This window comes from Trichoplusia ni, chromosome 2, assembly GCF_003590095.1.
Source record: "Trichoplusia ni isolate ovarian cell line Hi5 chromosome 2, tn1, whole genome shotgun sequence".
NCBI classification, from domain to species: Eukaryota; Metazoa; Arthropoda; class Insecta; order Lepidoptera; family Noctuidae; genus Trichoplusia; species Trichoplusia ni.
The window spans coordinates 13,845,438-13,852,475 of NC_039479.1; the positions used below are offsets into that span (position 1 = coordinate 13,845,438).

The 7,038-nt window shown below is 32.5% G+C and overlaps 2 long non-coding RNA genes across 2 annotated transcripts; one reads left to right on the forward strand and one right to left on the reverse strand.

Moving 5' to 3' along the window:
• Positions 1-988: 988 nt before the first annotated feature.
• LOC113508284 lies at positions 989-2,126 on the reverse strand. The gene is made up of 3 exons (XR_003402014.1): positions 1,855-2,126; positions 1,570-1,686; positions 989-1,485 (listed from the first exon to the last, which is right to left on the reverse strand). It is a non-coding gene; the product is annotated as an uncharacterized LOC113508284 (long non-coding RNA).
• Positions 2,127-2,677: 551 nt separating this feature from the next.
• On the forward strand, positions 2,678-3,527 carry LOC113508283. The gene is made up of 3 exons (XR_003402013.1): positions 2,678-2,778; positions 2,862-2,965; positions 3,137-3,527. It is a non-coding gene; the product is annotated as an uncharacterized LOC113508283 (long non-coding RNA).
• Positions 3,528-7,038: the final 3,511 nt, after the last annotated feature.

The following is a 7,038-nucleotide window of genomic DNA, read 5'->3' on the forward strand; positions in this document are numbered from 1 at the left end:
TAAAAGAAACAAAGAATGAATTGCGTTAAAATGATATTAAACCATTAAAACGACTTGTTGTATTGCGTTCCAACGGTGATACACCATCGAAACGACTTGATTGTAATGTTTTCGTTTTGCGCGCTCACAACTGGTTCTGTCGTCTGGTCCAGACTCAAACGCAGTATACTTTTTCATCGCAATAACGATAGGGAACCAACAGGCAATGTTTGTAATATTTTCGTTTTTGCGCGCTCACAACTGGTTCTGTCGTCTGATCCAGACTCAAACGCAGTATGCTTTTTCATCGCAATAACGATAGGAACCAACAGGCAATGTTTGTAATGTTTTCGTTTTTGCGCGCTCACAACTGGTTCTGTCGTCTGGTCCAGACTCAAACGCAGTATGCTTTTTCATCGCAATAACGATAGGAACCAACAGGCCAATGTTTGTAATGTTTTCGTTTTTGCGCGCTCACAACTGGTTCTGTCGTCTGGTCCAGACTCAAACGCAGTATGCTTTTTCATCGCAATAACGATAGGAACCAACAGGCAATGTTTGTAATGTTTTCGTTTTTGCGCGCTCACAACTGGTTCTGTCGTCTGGTCCAGACTCAACGCAGTATGCTTTTTTCATCGCAATAACGATAGGAACCAACAGGCAATGTTTGTAATGTTTTCGTTTTTGCGCGCTCACAACTGGTTCTGTCGTCTGGTCCAGACTCAAACGCAGTATGCTTTTTCATCGCAATAACGATAGGAACCAACAGGCAATGTTTGTAATGTTTTCGTTTTTGCGCGCTCACAACTGGTTCTGTCGTCTGGTCCAGACTCAAACGCAGTATGCTTTTTCATCGCAATAACGATAGGAACCAACAGGCAATGTTTGTAATGTTTTCGTTTTTGCGCGCTCACAACTGGTTCTGTCGTCTGATCCAGACTCAAACGCCAGTATGCTTTTTCATCGCAATAACGATAGGAACCAACAGGCAATGTTTGTATTTTAAATATGCTATTGCGCGCTCACAACTGGTACAATCGTCTGTAACACAGACTGGTACGCAGTATGCTTTTTCATCGCAAGGCACATAATAAAAAACAAACTAAAAGTGTAATAATATATTGATTAAATTGTATTTAAAATATGACACAAGTAATTGATCTTATGCATTAGACGAAAAAAACGTTGGCGGCTTCATAAACAGCTCATCTGCAGACTGCACGAACGCTTGGAGTTTACGCCACTGGATGGTGTCACCGTCAGTCTGGAGTTTTAATCGAAGTAGCGCTTTCCTCCATAGTTCTTGAGAGTCTGTTTCACGAGCGTCATTAGTTTGATACACCTTGAGGTCAATATAGTACTCGCCGGAGGTGTTTGCAGTCCGGGCGCTCGTTGCCGTTTGCTAATCTTGTAACGAAGAACGTAGACAACACAGGCGTTGACGAGCCATCACATTCATCGTTCCGTTCATGTCGGAGCCCGAATATATCTGTCTTGTTTTTTTTGCTGCAACAAGGAGTAAAGAATAATATTAACACGTACTCGTATATTCATTATAATTTAGCGGTAATTTTATAGTACCGTATATACCTTATAATAGCAGATTTTGTGGGTGTCTTGCGTTTGCCTGTCGATGTTGTCCGTTTATGGGAACTTTCTATTTTACGTTCATTGTTGAAGGGAACGATGTCACTCTCGCAGTCCGACCTGAAAGTTTAATTTATCAATTAATTATAAACATTTATTAAACGTTATGTTACTTACACATTAATTTCATATAAAACGTTTGTTTTAAATAAAATTGAACAAGGTTCGATTACATCAAACACTGAAAAATCAAGATAGAAATTAATCGAGTAATAATATAGTACTTACATCTTTACTGGTGTGATTCTGGCAAATTAGGTGGCGATGAAGTACGAGTATACTAAACTTACACTAAAGATATTCAGAAGTAAAACTTTTGTTTTGTTGAACGATTTACTTTCTAGATTTTAGCTGAAAACCAGTAGCTGGGGTATGGTATTGAACCAAATATTATATCAGCACTAGAAAGTAATGATCGCTAACCAACATGTCTTTGCTTATAAGCAAATGTGAAGTGTTACCTCGAATAATTAAAAACGTTCGCAATCAAAGCAAACATTATAAACGACAATACAATTTATTATGTACGTATTATACTCGTGTAAATCCAAAAAAGTATCGACTAAGGGATTCTTATTGTAATGCAATATTCGCTTTATGTGATCACGTTACATCGTATGATTTTTTACTCATTGCTAATTTAGCAATTCGTAAGGATTATCATTTTTATAGATATAATTATATTATGATTATATTTTATGAATTATAGTTATTAGGCTGATAGGAGAATATGAAAATCTAAAGTAGACAAATAACACCGTCTGTGAGATTTTTTGCCAAAGTAAAAATTTATTAATATCTATTTGACCAAACGGATCGCAGATTTTAATATGCTAAAAATAATTAGTTTTGAACAAGTACTCAACTTTAGTCATTCATTCTGCATTATTTTTAACAAGCTACAACTTGTTATTTCTGTAATGATAATATTATTTATATTCTTTGTGCGACAACCCTACGTAAAACAATGCAAACAACAATAATTGCAATTTGAAACTTAGGTACATTCATAATTTCGTAATTTTGCTGCATGTTAGACCTATGTCATAATAAATAATTTTCACTCACAGTTTACTTACTAAACTTAACTAAAATTAATAAATCTCATGAATTACCTGTAATTCGAAGAAACTCTTGTCTCAACATTGTAAGGTAAGTCTTTAACTATTTAACTAATTGCTTCACGATCATTAACACCTATGGATACTTAAGCTCATGTATTTTTGTTTTTTCAGGACTCCTAAATGTTAAAATTCCTTATACCTTTGGGAAACAGAGATCGTCGCACATTGAATAAGATCTTACAATTTACGATTAAAAATACGATATAAAAAAGGAGGTAATGATTTTCTTTTGGTTTTTAAAATAGATTTGAGCTATCTTAAATAATAATATTATAATCACAGGTTTTTATGTAAAGAAATGACCGCGGTTCTTGTACCGCGTACTTTAGTCTAAATTACATTTTTGTGTGTACACTATTTCTAACCTAAGTTTTATGGTTTTTCAGAAGCAGAATAGAGCCGTTACTTTGGTGCTTGTGATGAAAATATACCATAGTCTAATAGTAGCAGCAGTCAACAGATCCTGTGATTAAGTTTTAGTTTTTAAAGTAGTATTTACACGAAAAATATACCTCGCAGGTACGATTACTCTTTTATAAGTTTCAATAGATAAAATGCCATTCTGTTCGGTTTGCAACATTGAAGTGGATTTTCGTCGTTGGAGTAACCATTTGCGAACTAATAAGCATAAAAATAATAGTACTATTCACATCAATGATAACGTCGCAATAATACATTCCTGTTTGAAAGGACGTATTACAAGTTACCGGATAGCTACACCTAAAACGGAAATAAATATTTACCCAGAAAGCTTTTTAAACATTATTAATGATCAAGTTAAATCTTTAATTGATAGTTCGCTTCAAAAACATTATTCTGTTAAAATTAATTTTGAATATTTCGCTAATTTTTTAATGTTTAAAAATGACCTCCAAGAGTTAAAGTCTTTTGCAACAAAAAATTTTATTATTCATTTAAATTACAACTTCAAATCTTTCTATGAAAAAGCTGTATCGATAATATTAAAAAAAATTGATGACTTTCAAGAAAGGGACAGCGGATGGACGTTTTTGAATAATTCACATCTAGAAATAAATATTAATAAATATCAACCTCTCAGCGGATCGCAATTTATAGATTTACCTAAATACATTAAAAATAAGAAAGCATGTTTGAATATTCAAAATAATGACGAGTGTTGTTTTTTGTGGTGTGTAGTTGCTGCTTTATACCCAACGAATAGACATCCTGAAAGAATAACATCGTATCCTCATTTCCGCGATGTCTTGAACGTAAATGATATCCAATTGCCAATCACTTTTTCTGATATAGATACTTTTGAAAGGAACAATCCTTTTTTAAATATTTATATTTACGGTTTAAGAGGTAGTAAGACTATAACAGGACCTCTATACAAATCTGAGAAAATTAATCATAAATCTAAGAAAATTCATTTACTGTTTTTAGAAAATTCGAATTCATCTCACTATTGTCTCATTAAAGATTTACCACGCCTCGTAAAAACCCAAATAACAAAGCATCATAGTAAGATATATTTCTGCGAAACCTGTTTAGTGTTTTTTTCCAGTGAAGAACGTTTTGAAAATCATTTGTGTGCAGGAGTTATTACTGTATTGCCTGATAAAGGAACATTATTACAATTCAAAAATTATAATAAAAAACAAGACATTCCTTTCATAATCTACGCTGATTTCGAAACATTACTCGAACCGATTTCCGGCCATGAATCGGACACCGCTAACACGTCACGCTTACAACGACACGTTCCTTCAGCCTTCGCGTATAATATTGTTTCATCGTGCGATGATAATTTTAATGAATTCAAAACTTATCGTGGAATTGATTGTGTATCGAAATTTATAGAGTTCCTTACTGAAGACGTCAAAAGAATTTATAACATATTAACTCAAAATGTTTCGCTTATATTTTCTGAGAAAGACGGAATTGATTACAAAAAAGCTTGGAAATGTCACATATGCGATAATCTGTTATGGAATAATAAAGTAAGAGATCACTGTCATATTACTGGTCGATATCGCGGTGCAGCTCATCGACATTGTAATTTACAATATAAGCTACCTATGTTCATACCAATATTTTTTCATAATTTATCAGGATACGACTGTCACCTTTTTATTAAAAAGTTAGGTGAAACGCCTGGCAAATTAAATATCATCCCTAGAACCAAAGAAAAATATATATCATTTTCCAAATTTATACATATCGACGAGAATGAATACGTACAAATTAGATTTTTAGATTCATTTAATTTCTTAGGCACTAGTTTAGACAAGCTATCAAAGACTATGCGAATTGAGGATTTTATTAGCTTACGCTTTCATTTCCCTATAAATGATCAGTTTAATTTACTTACCCGAAAAGGCATTTATCCTTACGATTACATGAGCAATTGGAATTGCTATGAAGAAAAAACGTTACCACCGAAACATTTATTTTTCAATTCCTTAAGTAATGAGCATATTTCACAGGAGGACTATAACCACGCTAACTCGGTATGGACCAAATTTGGCATAAAAACAATGGGTGAATATACTGACTTATATTTAAAGACTGATGTACTATTACTTACGGACATATTTCAAAATTTTCGAAAAACTTGTAAAGTGCATTATAAGCTCGACCCTGCGTTTTATATTACTGCTCCTAGTTTATCGTTTGATGCTATGCTTTTAAAGACGGGAGTTAAATTAGAACTTATAACAGACTTATCTATTGTGCGGATGATTCAAAGCGGTATAAGAGGAGGTTTATGTATGTGTTCCCACCGCTATGCAAAAGCTAATAATAGATATATGTCATCGTATGATGCAGTGGAACCACAGTGTTTTATAAGTTATTTAGACTGTAATAATCTTTACGGCTATAGTATGTGTCAGTATTTACCTCACTCGGGTTTCCGATTTTTAAATCAACACGAAATAGATCAGTTAGTCGTAGAAAATATTAGAGATAACGCGGAATGGGGTTTTATACTTGAAGTAGATCTCTTATACCCTGAAACGTTACATAATTTACACAACGACTTACCTTTCTGTGCTGAAAAATGTAAACCCCCGGGCGGTAAAACAGAAAAACTTATTGCAAATCTCTACAATAAGTATAAATACGTGATTCATTATGTACACTTAAAGAAATGTCTTGAGCATGGTTTATTATTACGTAAAATACATAGAGTCATTACGTTTCGACAAAGTGCATATTTAAAGGAGTACATCGATTAAATACCAAATTACGACAAAACGCAAAAAGTGTTTTTGAGCAGGATTTCTTTAAGTTATTAAACAATAGCGTTTTTGGTAAAACTTTAGAAAATACAGAAAAAAGGGTGACTGTTCATTTAGTGAACTCATGGAATAGTCCAAATAATAAAACCAAAAAATATACTTGTGCTGAAAAACTCATAAGCAATCCTTATTTTCATAGTGCTTCAGTTTTATCGGAAAACTTAGTAGCAATACAAATGAAACCTGACCGTTTAATATTGGATAAACCGATATACATAGGCTTTACTGTATTAGAACTATCTAAATCACATATGTATCATTTTCATTATAACATAGTTAAACCTTTTTACGGCGATAGAGTAAAATTATGCTACACTGACACGGATTCTTTTGTATATATTATATACACGGATGATTTCTATAACGATATAAAATATAATTTTTTACAGTACTTCGATACTAGCAACTATAACATTAATAATAAATTTATGATACCGCAAATAAATAAAAAAGTGCCGGGATTATTTAAAGACGAAATGGGTGGCGAGCTGATTACCGAATTTGTTGGTTTAAGGTCAAAATTATATTCAATAAAAACGATGAACAATGTCATTAAGAAAGCAAAAGGTATTAAGTCTTGTGTGGTCCGTGATTTAACTATTGATAATTATCAGCATGTATTATTTAATAGAGACATAATCCATCGAAAAAATATCTTATTCAAATCAATTAAACATGAAATATTTACACAAAGTGTGAATAAAATAGCACTATCAAGTAACGATGATAAACGTTTAATATCCAAATGCAATGTTGCAACCCAAGCGTGGGGACATACTTCCATCTTAAAAGGTTATTTGACTTGATGTTATCTCAATGTGTTATCATTTAACGTACATAATATAAGTTATATTATTTAAGATACAAATGAGCTGTAATATTATAGAAACAAATATGTTATTAAATAAAATACTTGTTTGTAAAACAGATTGTAAATACGTATAAATTAAATTTTGTTGAGTACAAACTTGTTTTATTGAATTAGAAGAGTTAAATATATAATACCTGTACTTTTGACATGT